The sequence below is a fragment of the Gekko japonicus genome, unplaced genomic scaffold, assembly GCF_001447785.1.
Source record: "Gekko japonicus isolate JY-2015 unplaced genomic scaffold, Gekko_japonicus_V1.1 scaffold1527, whole genome shotgun sequence".
Taxonomy (NCBI): Eukaryota; Metazoa; Chordata; class Lepidosauria; order Squamata; family Gekkonidae; genus Gekko; species Gekko japonicus.
Genome location: NW_015161997.1, coordinates 251,460 through 268,975, shown reverse-complemented (window position 1 = coordinate 268,975; position 17,516 = coordinate 251,460). Strand labels below are relative to the sequence as shown.

Sequence of the window (17,516 nt, the reverse complement as noted above, 5' to 3'; positions counted from 1 at the left end):
GGATTACAGAGTTAGTTTCACAGTTCTGCAGATCTTGGCCACTGGAACTAATAACCTTTTTTAGAAAATACCACATTTTGCATCTTTATTTAATACACACTGTACTATACATTTGGCTGTTGTTATTAAGCAGGCTAATCAAAAGGCATCTGAGACACACTGTATATCAAAATATTGAATTCTTAGACTTCATTTTGTAATTCTTCAGTTATTTCAAAGGACATACCTAGCATTCAGACCTTGATAAAGGCTTTGATAACATTAAAGTACAAGGGAACACAAACTTTCAAACAGATCTTTTTAAAAGTCAGAATTCACACATTAAAATCCATGAATGAGAAACTTAGGTCACTTGTTTTACAACAGAACATTTGCAAAAGAAAAACTGCCGCAGAAGTAAGAACCTGCTTTGATTTGAAAATGTAACTATGAAACATGATAAAGAAAATATATTGGCTTGAATCCAAGGATCCTGCCAGGCAAGTGAATTGTACTTCCACTCACATATGGAGAGACTGAAGACTTCCCCACCTCACCTGCAGCCTCCAAAAAGATACGGACACTGTTGGGGAGGGAACAAATGTCTTCCACTCATCAAACAGGTTCCGGATCTAAGCCCTTATTGGTAGATGGTGCAAAAAAAACCCCAACCCAGCAAAAAAGACTGCAAACTGTGACCCATGCAATATTTATATGGCATCCAAGAATGTGCAAGCAAACAGTGGAAATCATAGTGCTGTCCAAAGCGGGGGTAAACTTATGACTTTATGAGTACCTTGAAGAAAGCAGGTAGATTCGATAGCTCCCAGAGACCATTCCTTATAATCAGTTTAAAAAGATGATATGAACGGTATTAATGCATGCCGGTATGAAAACTTTCACTTACCTCAGTAATAAATCACTCAAAATCGTATCCCCTTACAATCAAAAGGCCTCTGGTGAACCTGAAAAATTAATCACACACAAAAAAGAGGCCTGTGAAGTTCCTTCAAAATGTATTTAGTATGCACATATAAAGACTTTGCAATCCTAGCTCCTGATGCAATGGGAGGTGGCTCCAACTTTCCTTGTTTCAGCTAACCACAACACAAGGATTAATTTAGAGAAACTACGGCTAGTCAGAAGAGCACATTCAACAAAACTTGCACAGAACACATTTCATCATTTAGTTAAACATGTGAGAGATGAATACTGCATTAACTAGACATCATAATTAGCAGGGCTTTTTTTGTAGAAAAAGCCCAGCAGGAACTCATTAGCATAATAGGCCACACTCAATAGCAGAAACTCATTAGCATATCAGGCCACAGCCCTGACAGCACAGCACATTAGCATATTAGGCCACACCCCCATGTTACCAGAAGTGTGCTCATCCAGCCACACCCACCTTTTGCTTCTTATTCTGTTTACCCTGTTTGTTGTCAAAACCCAGGGCCTTTTTTTGTAGCAGGAACCCCTTTGCATGTTAGGCCACACACCCCTAATGTAGCCAATCCTAATGCGTTTCTGCTGTTGGGTGTGGCCTATTATGCTAATGAGCTCCTGCTGGGCGTGGCCAACTTGGGAGCCAGCCGGAACTCCGTTCCTGTGCGTTCCTGCCCAAAAATAGCCCTGATTATTAGTATTTTAAGATTAAACCCTGCTTTGATGTTTTTATGTAGAACTGAACCTAGAATGTTCCTTTCACAATTCCCTCGAGGGAAGAATGAGATGTTTGAAAGAACTCCATTATAAACCTGAAGCCCAACTCAGGGGTAAAGCTTAAAATAATATCAAGCATTTGCTGTGAGAACTGTTGGGCCATTGATCATTCAGAATTTGGGTCCTGCAGATGCATTCCACTGAGCTTTCCTTCAGTGCAAGAAGCCTTTTCACATTTCAGTCACAGTCACAGTAGGAGTACTGGGACCATAAGTGTAACCAACAACGTTTTTTTTTCCCATTTATAGTCCACATTAAGAAACTGTAGCATTCCCCCAAAGGTCAATCCTAAACAATCTGACATAAAGTTACTTGCTTTTGCACAAAGATACAAGGAGGATAAAGAGGAAGCAGCCTGTACATAAAATGGACTGAGAAACCCTCTGTTGCAGAGCTGCTTTCTGTCAAATGTCTCCCTTCAGTATACAAAATGTGTACTGGATGCAAACCTAAGCCTCAAAAGATGCATAGGATTCCTAGAAGACTAGAAAGCAAACATGGGGTCACCTGAGGACAGTAGCTGGTTAGCGTACTCCAGCTTTTTAGTATTCTCATTACTATCAATGTAAATATACCCGGAACCGAGCACACTGTTGAAAGTATTAGGCATCTTACGTCTGTATGTATGCGTAATGCTCATACAAATAAAAGTTAAAAGATCAGTGGACTACCACCACTGCATTATAGCTCTTGTTCAGTGTTTATACAATCAGACACTTTATGTAAATATTATCACACTACTTGCAGCACACAGGAATTTCCTGCCTATTCAGTTGCTGCACCAGTAAAAAAGCAGTTATCCCACCCAACACTTTGAGAGCTTTTGCAGCTGAAAAGCAACTAACAAATAAATGTAATAAACAACGTGAAGGAGCAATATGGTCTTAAGACAACTAGGCCACAAGATTCCCCCTACACACTAAGGCAATGAGAGAGGGGGCTTCTCTATAAAGCACAGAAGTTCCCAGGAAGGATCAGATGTCCAGCTCATAGATAGGGCAAGACTCCAAGAGCAACACTCAGTTCAATAGGAAATCCTAATTTCTTATTCTTGTCATGGGACAAAAATGGACAGTCAACAACAGACTGAAAATCCCAGCAATACTGACACTTACTCATAGCCCATTATGAATATGCACAAGTTGACCCTGAATCAACACTCAGTATTGCAATAAAAATTACACTGTAAACTTCCGCCAGACTTCAGCAAACATGTAGAACTGAACTAGCCTCAACTAAAGCTCTATTTGAAGTCAACATTTAAAAAGATATCCTGGAGAGTGTCAAACTAAGGTGCAGCAGAGCTCTCTAAACTAACCATCCTATTAAAGAAAAAATTAGGAAATATATTCTGAATGAGACAAGAGAGTAAGAACAGCTGTAACTTCTTTTACATGAACACTAAAGGAGCTGCGGTGGCTCAAGTGGTTAAGACGCTGAACTGCAGGCTCTGGAAGGTCGGTAGTTCAGCAGTTCAAGACCCGAGTGTGCCGCATGACGGAGTGAGCTCCCGTCTCTAGTTCCAGCTCCTGCCCACCTAGCAGTTTGAAAGCAAGACACTGCAAGTAGATAAATAGGTACCACTTCAGTGGGAAGGTAACAGCGTTCCATGCACCTTGATGTTTAGTCATGCCGGCCACATGACCACGGAAAGGTCTTCGGACAGCGCTGGCTCTTCGGCTTTGAAACGGAAGCAACCCTAGAGTCGGATTCGACTGGCTTTCGAGCAAGGGAACCTTTACCTTTAAAGAACATGTACCAACAATTATTACAGCAATACTGTAACATAACTGCATAGCTGAACAAAGCCACAGTCCCGAAACCAATTATATCCCACAAAGCTTGATGGAACAATTCATGCATAAGATGGTTTAGAATGTTTCTGTTCAGTGCAGTACAATGTGTGTATGCTCATTTCCAATCACCCAAAACTTGGACAGTTTTATAACTACTATCCCCAGGAAAGATACCTTTTTGGCTGCCATGATTAGGTGGTTCCCCCCATCCCCAGGGATAAAAACTGTATATAATAAATAGAGCACATGTCCCAGAGAGCAGATATGAATCACAAATAAAGGTATGTCCTGAGTCCACTGCTGCTCAACATTATCCTCTGTAAAAGTCCAGTAGCACCTTAAAGACTAACAAAACTGTGGCAGGGCATGAACTTTCATGAGTCACTGATCACTTCTTCAGACACAGCTGGAATGTGAGTCCATCTGTCCTATATACTGGAAAGTGGAGAGATTTCAGATGACAAATCTGAATTAGCAGGCAAATGACATCAGGCATGAGTGGATTAGGTGTGATATGCAGAGGGGTACTAGGCATGGAGAAATCAGCATTGGTAATGAGGCAGGAAAACCTAGGTCTCAATTAAGTCCAGGTGGATGCGTTGTCTTGAGCTTCATTATTAGTTGCAATTCAGCAGTCTCTCTTTCTAATCTCCTTTTGAAATTCCTTTGTAAGAGAACTGCTACTCATTGGCCCCGGGCACACGGGCCAGATATCGCAGGGGGGAGGCGTGGCTAATTGCCCCGGCGCAGTTTGATCCGCGATTAAGGGATCAGACGCACCGGCGGCACAGCACGGGTCCTTCCCTCGGCGCCAGTGGGTAAACGAGGGACCGGAGGGGAATGCCACCCGCCGGCACGATCACACCACGGGCGTCTGGAGGCAGCCCGTGGCAAACATTTACTAGTACCTTGGAGGTACTAGTTTTTAAATCCGCATTGTCGGCGGTAAGCCATGGGTGCGCTCCACTTCCCAGAGGTTGGGGTGTGATCGCGCCCGGATAATCCGCCCACCTTCCATGCCTCTCCCGCAGCAACTCTGCCATGTGACTGGGGCCTTAGGTCAGCAACTGAACGTCCTGCTATATAAATGCTATATAAATGCTTAACATCACACATCTTGAAAAAAAAAACTATCACCAACATTGTTTCCAGAGGCAAGGCAGATTTGACCTTGGGCATGTTCATAGATTCAGGTGGGTCTGAAGCGACAGAACAAAATTTGAGTCCAGTGGCAGCTTTAAGACCAACAAAGTTTTATTCATGTTCAGTTTCCCCCCCATCCCTGAGCTCATCAATTCTTTGTAGAAAAATGCATCTCACAAGTTTAAAGAGGGATAAAAATATTTCAAATAAATCATATTCTATTTGGCCCCCTCCTCTCTCTCAAAATGCCTGCCCTATAAGAGCTCACAGGTGGGACCCTGGTGGGGCAGAGAGGATCTCCCTCTTCTCTATCAGAGCAGTCTTCCTTGGCGCTTGAAACGCAAAGGGGAAGGGATAGCCCTGCTGGAGCACAAGCGTGGAGGGCTTCAGGAGGGAATGGGATAAGCATATGAAGCAGAGGTCCATCAGTGGCCACTAGCCACGAGGTATTAGAGATGTAAAATTTCCGGAAATTTTGAAGCTCGGAAAAAAACGGAAATTTTTGGAAAAATTGAAAAAAATGCTACATTAGCATTTCTTAGGTCTTTTCTAGACTGAAAGTCATTCTGTTACTTTAAGAACATAAAATATGACTATGGACATTTTTACTTGGCATGAAATTATCACAATTAGCATATTAAAAATATAGTGTATCCAAACAATTATCACAAACAGAATACCCACCCACATGCAAAAACAAAACTGAAACTTTTCTATTTTCTTCTGACAATCGCACCCCCTAAAGGAAGAAATGCATCTTGTTCTTGCATTGGAGAGTTCAGTTTGTAACCTAGGATTTGCTTGTCCTCAGTGCACAGAAATTAGATCAATCTGATACCATATATATATAAAAGAAATTATTTGGAAAATATTTGAACATCTTGTCTTAAAATATTTTATTCATCATGTTAAAATAAAACGTTCCATAATCAATTCTTTTTCTTTTCTTTTTTCAATTTTTCGGAAAAAAATAAAAAGGCTTCAGGGGGAAAAACGGGAAAAAACCGTTTCCCCCCTGAATTTTTCCAGTTTTTTTCCGGGCATTCACATCTCTACGAGTGATAGGTGCTCGTGTGCAAGTGTTGATCTGGTTTCTTGGTGGTTCGGGGGGGGGGTCGACAGTGGGAGGACTTCGAGTGTCCTGGCCCCACTGGTGGATCTCCTGATGGCACCTGGTGTGTGACAGAGTGTTGGACTGGACGGGGCCACTGACCGTATCCAACATTGGCTTCTCTTATGTTCTTATGTTAAATCCAGTGGCATCTTAAGGACTAGGAACATTTATTTCAACATGCTTCTAAGAGGCAACCAACTACGCTAAGCTCCCCCCCGGAGGTGGAGGCATTCCCAGGGGCACTTTAAAAACTAACAAAATCTATCTGAAATGCATATTTAAATAAATGCTGCTAGACCTCAAGCCGCCGCTGGCCTTGTGTAGCCACTTCGGGGGAGGAGCCTGGTGGGGGCTCTGCGCCTCGTGGAAGCCCCGCCCCCTGAGGACCCTGAGGGAATAGCCTGCCGTTGCCACTCAGACCAACCCAGAGACGCTGGACGCGCGGCGGGCGGGACCTTCTCCTCCTCCTCCTCGCCCACCGCCCCTATCCCATCTCAGCATAGCTCGTTGCCATCATCACTCGGGAACGGGGGGTGGGGGAGAGAACGAATCCTCGCAGATGACAAACGCACCGCCCGCGTCCGCGTCCTTCCCCGCGCGAACCCAAGTCCGCCCCTCACTCACCCTCTCTCGCCGCCGTTACCGCGGACATGTCCTCTCGCGAGGCTTGGCGGCGAGACTTTGTAGTAGCGGTGTGAGATTAGGTAGCATGAGGACGGAGAAGGGGCGGGGCGCGGGAGGGCGCGCGCGCCCTCCTCCCCTTACGGATTGGCGGGGGGGAAAGGTGCTGGCACGCGCGGATACCGAAGCCCTCCTGTTTGTGGGCGCGGCTGCGCGAGGGCGGCAAAGCGTCGCTCTGCTCTTCTCGCGTTGGGAGGCGGGGGAAGAGGAGGGCGCGTGCGGGCTCCCCTTCATCCGGGTGTTTTCCTCGGCCCTTTGTTTAAGGCGGGCCTAACAGAAGTGCGGTGGCTCAAGTGGTTAAGACGCTGAACTGCAGGCTGTGGAAGGTCGGTAGTTCAGCAGTTCGAGACCCGAGTGTGCCGCATGACGGAGTGAGCTCCCGTCTCTGGTTCCAGCTCCTGCCAACCTAGCAGCTCGAAAGCAAGACATTGCAAGTAGATAAATAGGGACCACTTCGGTGGGAAGGGAACAGCGTTCTGTGCGCCTTGGTGTTTAGTCATGCCGGCCACATGACCACGGAAACGTCTTCGGACAGCGCTGGCTCTTCGGCTTGGAAACGGAGATGAGCACCGCAACCCTAGAGTCAGAGCAAGGGAACCTTTACCTTTACTTAACAGAAGTTGAGAGGGGCGAATTGGGTGCTAGTCCTGTTAGTGGGACGAGGTCTATGCACGTGAGAGAGCGTGGGTGGGTGTCACTGTGGGCATATAAATATATATATACACATGCACGTAGTAGGAATTCCAGACGTTCGTCAGTACCAGCAGAACAAAACAGGCCTGGTGCACTGTTCCCTCTAAGCTGAGTTTGTGTGAGTTAGCTCACAGTTTTTTAGCCTCCGGCTCACACATTTTTGTCTTCGCTCAGGAAGGAGGGCTCCAGAGCAAACTAATTTATGCAGTAGCCAAATGGCTCGCTCACAACTTTAATGCCAGGAGCTCACAAAGTAGAATTTTTGCTCACAAGACTCCACAGCTTAGAGGGAACATTGGCTCTGGTGGCATCTTCAAGACTAAAACTGGGTCCTTTCCCACCTCAGTGGGTAAACCTTGAAACTCCCAACAAACTTTATTCTTTCATAAACTTTGGTGAGTCAGAATTTACTTCACCAGATGCAGTGCCAGAGCTCACTTAATCAGATGCATCGAGAGAGTACATCTGCAAGAGAGAGCTATCCTGCAGGTGTACACTCTTGATGCCTCTGGTTAAGTGAGCTCTGACTCACCAAAGCTTATTGTTCGCTTAAATTCAAAGTCCAGCTGGGGTTCTGTTTTATTCATGTAATAAACAGGAAACCTCTAAGTACCGTAGGATAGCCTGACCTAGATAGTCCAGGCTAGCTTAAACTCATCAGATCTTGGAAGCTAAGCAGGGTCCGCTCTTGGATTTGGATGGGAGACCTACAGGGAATACCAGGGCTGGGATGCCGAAGCTGGCAATGGCAAAGCACCTCTGAACACCTCTTGCCTTGAAAACGCTACAATGGCCCCAGTCACACGGCAAAGTTGCCGCGGGAGTCCTGCGGATTTTCCAGGCGCGATCTCACCCCAACATCTGGGAAGCGCAGTGCTCCCGTGGTGAACCCGTAGCTCCCCACCAAAGGTGCGGAGTTAAAAACTAGTACCTACGAGGAGCTGCGGTGGCTCAAGTGGTTAAGACGCTGAACTGCAGGCTGTGGAAGGTCAGTAGTTCAGCAGTTCGAGACCCGAGTGTGCCGCATAACGGAGTGAGCTCCCATCTCTAGTTCCAGCTCCTGCCAACCTAGCAGTTCGAAAGCAAGAAATTGCAAGTAGATAAATAGGGACCGCTTCGATGGGAAGGGAACAGTGTTCCGTGCATCTTGGTGTTTAGTTATGCCAGCCACATGACCACGGAAACGTCTTCGGACAGAGCTGGCTCTTCGGCTTTGAAACGGAGATGAGCACCGCAACCCTAGAGTCGGACTCAACTGGCTTTCGAGCAAGGGAACCTTTACCTACGAGGTACTAGTTTCCTAAAAACGCAGGCCAAGGGCGGGCGTCTGATCGCTTTTCTGGTGGATTTACATGGCATCCGGCGCCCGCCGCTGTTCGTCTCCGCAGGTTGCGCAACAGCGCCCAACAGCACATGCGCACAAAGAGCGATTGCTAGGGCGATCGGGCGGCACTGCTTCTGTGCCGCGCTGCAGGATACCCGTCTGATTGGCATTTCCCCCGAACCACGGAACCTCGACCAGGACGTATGCTCGGGCAGTCGCGCGTTAGTTTCCTCCGGGGCAATTAGCCACGCCTCCCCCCCCCCCCGTGATATCCGGCCCGTGTGACCGGGGCCATAGTTGGCATAAAAGTTGGCTGTGACTTTCTACAACATTGCAGGAGCAAAAGGAAAAGAGTACTTTCCACTTCATAAAAATAAGCTTCCCTTTCTGTTTCTGAGTTGTATATGCGTACATACATACATATTAGATTTCTATACCGCTCCTTTTTCCGTAGACTCGGAGCGGTTTACATAGTTTATACAATTATCTAACCTAGGGGCACATAGACAGGGGAAGTGAATTCCTTACCCAGGCACCCCCCTTATTTAGGCAGGATCTTTTTTTTCTTCTTCTTAGCTTTTTTCCCCCGGCAGATTCTTTTTTTAAAAAATAAGATGATGCTTGAGGATGCATGTACGCCGATCTATTGGTTTTTTACTCTGCCCTTTGCCTATGGAACACCAGGTGATGTGTGTTATCCGCACAACAGCCTTGTGAGATTGCATCTGGTGAAGTAAATTCTGACTCACCAAAGTTTATGAAAGAACAGCCTAGGCAAGGTCACCCAGTGAATTGGCCCAAACAAGCCCCCCATGAGCAATCTGTGGCATTCCTTCAAAATTCAACTGTGTACATGAAAAAAAAAGATTGTTCACACCAGCAGTAACTGACCATAGAACACACCAGCACCTGCACATCAGTTGTTTGTTAACAGCAGCTATCCTCAAGGAATCTGCCTCTTATCTTTTTAAAGTAATTAAGCTAGTGATAATTACCCACACTTTGTAACAGAGACTTCAGATAGACTTTTTGTATCTATTGCCAGTCAACTTCATCAGGTGCCTCTGAGTGGTAGAGAGGAGAGGTTCTCTCTATACATTTTTGCCACTGGAAGCCTCTATTGTTCTCCGTTAATCAAACCCCCCACCAAAAAACCAAACATGAGAGTGTAAGAAGCGCACCTCTCAGACAAAGCAGAGAATTCCTAATGGAAAACTTTTATCATTAGCAATACTGACAAACTATGTACAGAGGTTTGAAAAAATGCTCAGCGGAAGGAGGCCAAATCAATTTAACATTCCTGTAAACAAAAGTCTTACAACTGATTCTCCTTTAAGTCCTGGACCATCGTCTTTCCCCAAAAATAAGCATAAGAAAACAATCTGACTTTATTGCACAACCAAACAGGCTTCTCAAAAGAAAGTTCCTTTCCAAGTTCCTGTTACCAAAAACAAAGTAAAAGGCACATTATTAGATGGGGTGTGTGTGTGTGTAAGTTTAGAATGGGGGAAAGTTACATGAATGTTTTCCCCTGCGATATCTAATTAGACTTGTAAAAATAAACTTAAAATGAGATGGTCAGATCAGCAATCCCATCTCCTGATCCTTGCCAAAGATTGCCTAGCTCTCCAGGCCGTGGTATCATTTTTTAACTTGCACACACACAAAAAATTAAGCACAATAGGACCAAGCACGTACAAAAGACAATCACTGCTGGTCTAGATGAAGCCTCCATCATTATGTACACCATTCTCCCCAACTGGTACCTGAACCAGCATACATTGCTCTCCTCAACTCCATTTTATCCTCACAACAACCCTGTGAGCTAGCTTAGGCAGAGAGTGTGTGACTGCCAGGCCCAAAGCCACTTAGCAATTTCACTACAAAGATACAGAAGGCATGCCCATACAGGAGTTTTCGTCTGGATCCTGCAAAGTGCAAGCAGATTACCATGGATGTAAATTCTCTTTACAATCCCTCTCCTCCAGCAGCCCATTTTTAACCTGTGAGAAACTAATGGCAGATATGCAGGGAGGTAAAGGTAAAGGTTCCCTTGCTCGAAAGCCAGTCGAATCCGACTCTAGGGTTGCGGTGCTCATCTCCGTTTCAAAGCCAAAGAGCCAGCGCTGCCCGAAGACATTTCCGTGGTCATGTGGCCGGCATGACTCAACACCAAGGCGCACGAAACGCTGTTACCTTCCCACCGAAGTGGTCCCTATTTCTCTACTTGCAATTTCTTGCTTTCAAACTGCTAGGTTGGCAGGAGCTGGAACTAGAGACGGGAGCTCACTCCGTTATGCGGCACACTCGGGTCTCGAACTGCTGAACTACTGACCTTCCACAGCCTGCAGTTCAGCGTCTTAACCACTTGAGCCACCGCAGCTCTGATATGCAGGGAACCCATGTAGAAAAGAAGGCATGCAATCCAGCTGGCTGCAATGAAGAAGGAAAGCAGGCAAAATTGGCCCACTCTGCCTCTTAGGCTGAACAGAGCTCACAAGACTCCACAGCTCCACAGGGAGCATTGCTGTAAAGAGTGATGTACTTTGGCAAGCGTGAAGTGGGAATCAGCCATAAATTCATCTCACATTGGGTTTCTGTATGTTTTCTTTGGTATGTTGTTCTGTGGTGGTGGGGGGTAACCATCTCTCTTTTGCACAATTTTATTCCCATGAGGAGTCCAGGGCAATTTGTATAGTTCTTTTATCCACCATTTCATCCTCATAACAACCTTGCAAAATAAGATAAGGCTGAAAGAGAATGACTAGCCCAAGGTCCCATGGCAGAGAGGGGGGGGGTTAGATTAGAACCTGGGTCTGCCCCCCATCCTACGGAATGGGTGATTTGGCCCTATGACTGCAATCATATGACTAGAAATTTACCTGGGAGTAAGCCCCTACTCCGGAGGATGGCGGAAGACAGGAGGGCCTGGCATGATGTGGTCCATGGGGTTGCTGCGACTGAACAACAACAGTAAGCCCCTACTGAACACAGATTAAGGGCCAAAATACACAATACACATGATGTGCTGGGTTACAAGTGTGATATGACTTGTAGTCAGATGTATATCAGGGGAGTACCTTAAACCATGCTCATTCACTCAGCACTGCACAGAGGAACTTTCCACCCCATCTCCTTTATGGAGTCAGGAAAAAGGGCTGAAAACCCTCCCTGCCAGGGGAACCAGGAATAACGTGGGGATGGTCTGCACCAGGAAGGGGGAATTAGTGGAAACTGCCAATTTAGTCTGGATCCAACCCAGAAAGAAGAAATTTTCATTGCAACCTGCAGAAATCTTGGCTTAGTGGCTCCCAGAAGCACAAGCACTCAGGGTCCAGCGTTAAAGAAAGACAACACTGGTGCCAGAATGTGTTTTTTTATTATTTTCTGAGTGATCTCCAGCCCTCACCTAGAGATTGGCAACAATGCTCCCCCAGGAGGAAAAGTAGTCTTTCTCTGCAATGGGGACCAAAGCAGCTTACATCATTCTCCTCCCCCATTTGGATCCTCTTTCCCAGCCTGAGAAGGGATTTGCATGGGTCCATCAGCAAAAAAAGAAGAGAACAATCAGTTCCAACCACAAAGTGGGGAAACAGGAGGCTCCTCTGAACACAGAACGAAGGCCATTTGAACACATGGATATACACTGTTGAACCGTTCAGCTTTCATGATTCCAGTGGTGCAGAAATGCCCCCTCCAAGTCTATAGCATATGGTACATGTGGAACATATTCAGTCTGATTTGGATTTTGGCTGCTTTCATGGCAAGCAGTCAGGCTGCGTGTGGCTGGCCGGGCCAAGTTTTCCCTGTGTGCGTGTGTTCAACATGACAGACTGACATTGTTCAGGAGAAATGAGTTATGAAATTTTTATCAAGTCCTTCTAGCTTGCCACCAACTATTAATAGCAAAGATATTTTCCCCTCACTTTAACACCAGTGTCAAGCTCATAGCGGAGTCTGACATCGTTAGTACATTCTTCAGTCCTTTGTGTACATTACGCAAAGCATGACAGACGCAAGATTTTAATTGGATTATCCTATTTGACAAGCCCAAAGTCCGAACGCAAGCAGTGGCAAGGCTTAGTTAGCAGCCGCCACTAAGAGCAGGACCTTCTCTGCAGCTGCCCCATTGTTGTGAGCTTCATCTTTTGGGAAATGAAAACACACTTTCTGATTTCTCCATATCAAACCATAAGAACCTAAGAAGAGTCCTACTAGATCAGTCCAATGGTCCATCTAGGCCAGCATCCTGTCTCATACAGTGGCCAACCAGTTCCTCTGGAGGACCAACAACAGGGTATAGAGGCTGAGACCTTGTCAGATGTTGCCTCCTGGCTGTGGGAGTCAGACGTTTAGTGCTGCTGAATGTGGAAGTTCCCCTCAGTCACCATGGCTAGTAGCCACTGATAGACCCAGGGCTATTTTTGGGCAGGAACAGCGTTCCGGCTGGCTTCCGAGTTGGCCACGCCCAGCAGGAACTCATTAGCATAATAGGCCACACCTAACAGCAGAAACTCATTAGGATTGGCTACATTAGGGGTGTGTGGCCTAACATGCAAATAAGTTCCTGCTACAAAAAAGGCCCTGGGTTTTGACAACAAACAAGGTAAACAGAATAAGAAGGGAAAGGTGGATGTGGCTGGATGACCACACTTCTGGTAACATGGGGGTGTGGCCTAATGTGCTAATGAGCAGTGCTGTCAGGGTGTGGCCTAATATGCTAATGAGTTTTGCTGTTGGGTGTGGCCTATTATGCTAATGAGTTCCTGCTGGACTTTTTCTACAAAAAGAGCCCTGGATAGACCTATCCTCCATGAATTGATCTAATCTCCTTTTAAACCTCTCTTTAAAGGCACAAGAGGACTCTTTTTCTGGGTGACTTGGCAGGACAGTACAGTACAGATGGTTGACTTCCCAAGAGGCTTGATAGGCCCTAAGCTAAGTGACAGCTTGGTAAATGGTCAGCGGGGAAGATAAAAGCAACCCCTGCAGGTTCCTTCTGCGCATAACTAGGAAAGAACAAGTCAGATTTGTCTCCTGGTCAGTTGGTGACCCAAGCAATTAGGGCACTAGCTTGCCTGTGAGCCAGTACCTTGTCTCTCCAGACCCCAAAGAAAGCTCCCTTTCCAGTTACGCTCCTACAAATACCACATGGAACCCGGCAATGGTCAGTTCTCGCCAGCTAGAGAACCTTCTGTGCCAGTAACCTGAGATTCCGCCTTGTATCTGTGAAAATGATGCCCAGTAATGTAAGCTAAGAACAACTCTGCTTTATATATAGAAGCTGTTTGTTTTATTTGCAGACCACACGCTGGATAAATAATGAGGTAATTTTGAAGAGGAACCCAGAGAAATCGGCTATTAATCCTAACTAGAGCGGAACTCTTGGAGCTTGCTCTTTGGTTTCTGGACCTGGCTTATTATTTGTTGCCACCTCTTCCCAAGGACTGTATTTTAAGGGGTGGTGGTGGTGGTGGAGTGGAGTGAGAGATGTATGCCTTTTAGACCTGTGGTTCTTTCCAAGCACTCTGCTCATTACATCTGAAAATAAAGGCACAATCCTAGAGATGTAAAATTTCCAAAAATTTTCTAATTTCTGTGCACTGAGGACAAGCCAGTCCTAGGTTACAAACTGAACTCTCCAATGCAAGAACAAGATGCATTTCTTCCTTTAGGAGGTGCTATTGTCAGAAGAAAATAAAAAGGTTTCAGTTTTGTTTTTTCATGTGGGTGGGTATTCTGTTTGTAATAATTGTTTGGATACACTATATTTTTAATATGCTAGTTGTGCTCATTTCATGCCAAGTAAAAATGTCCATAGTCATATTTTATGTTCCTAAAGTAACAGAATGACTTTCAATCTAGAAAAGACAAAAGAAATGCTAATGTAGCATTTTTTTCAATTTTTCCAAAAATTTCTGTTTTTTCCTGGAAAAAAACAGGGAAAAACGGGTTTTTTCCAAATTTTTCAGGTTTTTTTCTGGGCCTTCACATCTCTACACAGTCCAACCTTAAGCAAGTTTACGTAGAAGTGAGCACCGTTGGGATCGATGTGTCTTGCTCCTGAGTCAGTGTGCATAAGAATTGTGCCCCTCCCCCAGTAAAAACCCAAAAGCTATGGCTGAGTTCAGAATTCAAACTGAAGTGGGGAAGAAATACTTTCCACGCAGAACATCAAGAGGTGTAACACTGAGGGCTTGCGCTGGCCCGCTGGTGCATCCAGTCACCTGACTGAGCAGCAGGCCAGGCCAGAGGTCTGCTCGACACACCTCCTTTGCACAAGGAGACTCAGGGCTCTGCTGTCCAGGAGTGTCTGTGTTTTGCCCTTCAGCATACAGAATGGAGGCTGTGATCCTTGGCATGCTTGATTTGCCAATGGAAGAGGGCAAGGCTGACAGCCAAGAACACAGAAACAGGACTGGACGGGACAAATGAGATGGTTCCCTGCTGAAAGGTACGTGATATAGTTAAGTTGCTACACTTGGGTCTGGTCAGTGCCTGGATGGGCAAATGGCACAGCCAGAGTACTATGAAGGAAGCAACCAACCAAATAGATATGTAACCTTTTTTATCGAATGATAAAAGGGTTGGAACTCTTTCTGTTAAGGCGCTTAGGGCTCTTTAGCTTGGAGAAACGACGACCGAGGGGTGACATGATTGAGGTTTATAAGATTATGCATGGGATAGAGCAGGTAGGGAAAGAGGTACTTTTCTCCCTTTCTCACAATATAAGAACTCATGGGCACTCAGTGAAATTGCTGAGCGGTCGGGTTAGAATGGATAAGAGGAAGTCCTTCACCCAAAGAGTGATTCACACTTGGAATTCACTGCCACAGGAGGTGGTGGCGGCTACAAGCATGGACGGCTTCAAAAGGGAATTAGATAAGCATATGGAGCAGAGGTCCATCAGTGGTTATTAGTTTCTCACAATAGGGGCTCTGGGGCAAATGATGCTCTGTCTTCTTGGTGCTTGGGGGGGGGTCAACAGTGGGAGGGCTTCTAATGTCCTGGCCCCACTGGTGGACCTCCTGATGGCCCCTGGTATTTCTGGCCACTGTGTGACAGAATGTTGGCCTGGATGGGCCTTTGGCCTGATCCAACATTGGCATCTCTTATGTTCGTAACAAACATCCACAGCATCTCCACTGCTCCTGGCAAAAAAGCACTCCCAGCTGACTGTCCCCAGCCTGTGGGCCTCTCAAATGGAAAGTCACTCCCCCACCCCCCCGCCAAGACTGGTGAAGATTTCTCCTTGCCACCTGAGCGCGTGGAGCTTTAAATGGGCCTCCCCGCTTTCTACACATTCAGCCCAGCTTTAGTTGGCCCTTGTCTGCGCAATCTGCTCCAAAATTAATAAATGAGATTACAGTCAATACTATGTGGACATAATGCTCTTGCAGCTAAGCAAGTATATGCAGGGCTTAGGAGCCAGCACATAAAAACGCAGGGCATCCATCTGCACAAAATTCTCGCAACCCTAAATATGTCCTGATCCACCTGCAGGCTTATGGTTCCTTTAAAGAAGAGCCGGGGTGGTCAAGTGCCATCACAGCTGTGAAGACGTACGTTTCCACCAGCGATTACTCATGCTGGGGCAGGAGGGTGGCTTCGGAAAACTATTCTTCACAGTGCCAGAAAGACCCAAAGTCTTTATTTCTGTGAAACATACTGTCTGGCTGATTGGGATACACCAGCTTCCAACTACAGCGGAAGGGCGAGCTGTGTGATAAGCAGCTCTTTAAAGCAAAACTGGAGGACCACCAAATGACTTCAGGCTGCTGATGCTGCCCCAGAGACAATCCAATCTGCCAGCTTGCCAGGAAGAGGAGGAGGAGGAGGAAGGCATGTCACCCAGTGGCCAGCCGATCCAGAACCACAGCACTGGAAGAGGACGGAGTAGACCACCTCAAGCTGAAGCTCCTGCCCACAGCAAGAAACCCAATAGGTGGCTATCCAGCCTCTGCTTGAAGAATCTCCAGGAAGGGAAAGACTCCCACCCTCCCCCATGCAGGTAATTAGTTCAGTTGTCAAGCCGTGCTTACCATCAGGAAGGTCTTCACAGTGTTCAACTTCAATTTATTTATTTATGAGCCAACATGGTGTAACAGCTAAAATCAGGGTGACCCAGAACTGAACTTCCGCTCTGCCCAGGAAGCTCGCTGGGTGGCCTTGGGCCAGTCCCACGCTCTCAGCCCAACCTACCTCACAGGGAGGGAGGGGAGAGAATAAATGAAGTCAATAAATTAAAATAGCTTACCATGCCTTTCTTCCCAAAGCCGACCCTAAACAGCTTCCATCATAGTCTGGCTCCTCCATTTTATCCTCACAACAACCCGGTGAGGTAGGCTAGGCTGAGAGTCACATGACTGGCCCAGGGTCGCCTAGGAAGCTTTCATGGCAGAGAGGGGATTCAAAATCTTCTTTTCTGCCGCTTATGGGAGATTTCAACTATCCAGATATTTGCTGGAAATCTAACTCTGCTAGACATGGGGCATCCCGCAGATTCTTGAATAGTCTTGCGGACAACTTCATCTCTCAAAAGGTGGAGGTAGGAACCAGAGGATCTGCTATCCTAGATTTAATCCTGATTAACAGGGAAGAGCTGGTTGATGAAGTGAACGTTGTGGGATCCTTGGGGAATAGTGACCATGTCAGCTTGGAATTTGACATAGAGAAGGATGTGGAACCAGGACTCGTATCCTGGACTTCAGGAAAGCTGATTTCAAAAAACTCAGATAAATATTAGGTAGGATCCCGTGGCTGGAAATGCTGAGGGGGAAATCTGCACAGGAAGGATGGGTGATGCTGAAAAAATGAAGTGCTTAAGGCACAATCTTATCCTGGACTTCAGGAAAGCTGATTTCAAAAAACTCAGATAAATATTAGGTAGGATCCCGTGGCTGGAAATGCTGAGGGGGAAATCTGCACAGGAAGGATGGGTGATGCTGAAAAATGAAGTGCTTAAGGCACAATCGCAAACTGTTCCGGTAAGAAAGAAGGGTGGGAGACGGGTAATGAAGCCAAAGTGGCTGAACAAGGAACTCTCTGAACAGCTGAGACTAAA

General features: G+C 46.2%; 1 protein-coding gene across 1 annotated transcript in view; it reads right to left on the bottom strand.

Moving 5' to 3' along the window:
- The window catches only part of MKL2 (MKL/myocardin-like 2), a 152,204-nt gene extending 145,768 nt beyond the window's left edge, over positions 1–6,436 (bottom strand). Inside the window, exons 1-2 of the mRNA XM_015405428.1 lie at positions 6,379–6,436; positions 887–944 (exon numbers count right to left, since the gene is read on the bottom strand). The gene's annotated coding sequence lies outside the window, so the exon portion shown is untranslated. The remainder of the gene's footprint in view (positions 1–886; positions 945–6,378) is intronic.
- Positions 6,437–17,516: the final 11,080 nt, after the last annotated feature.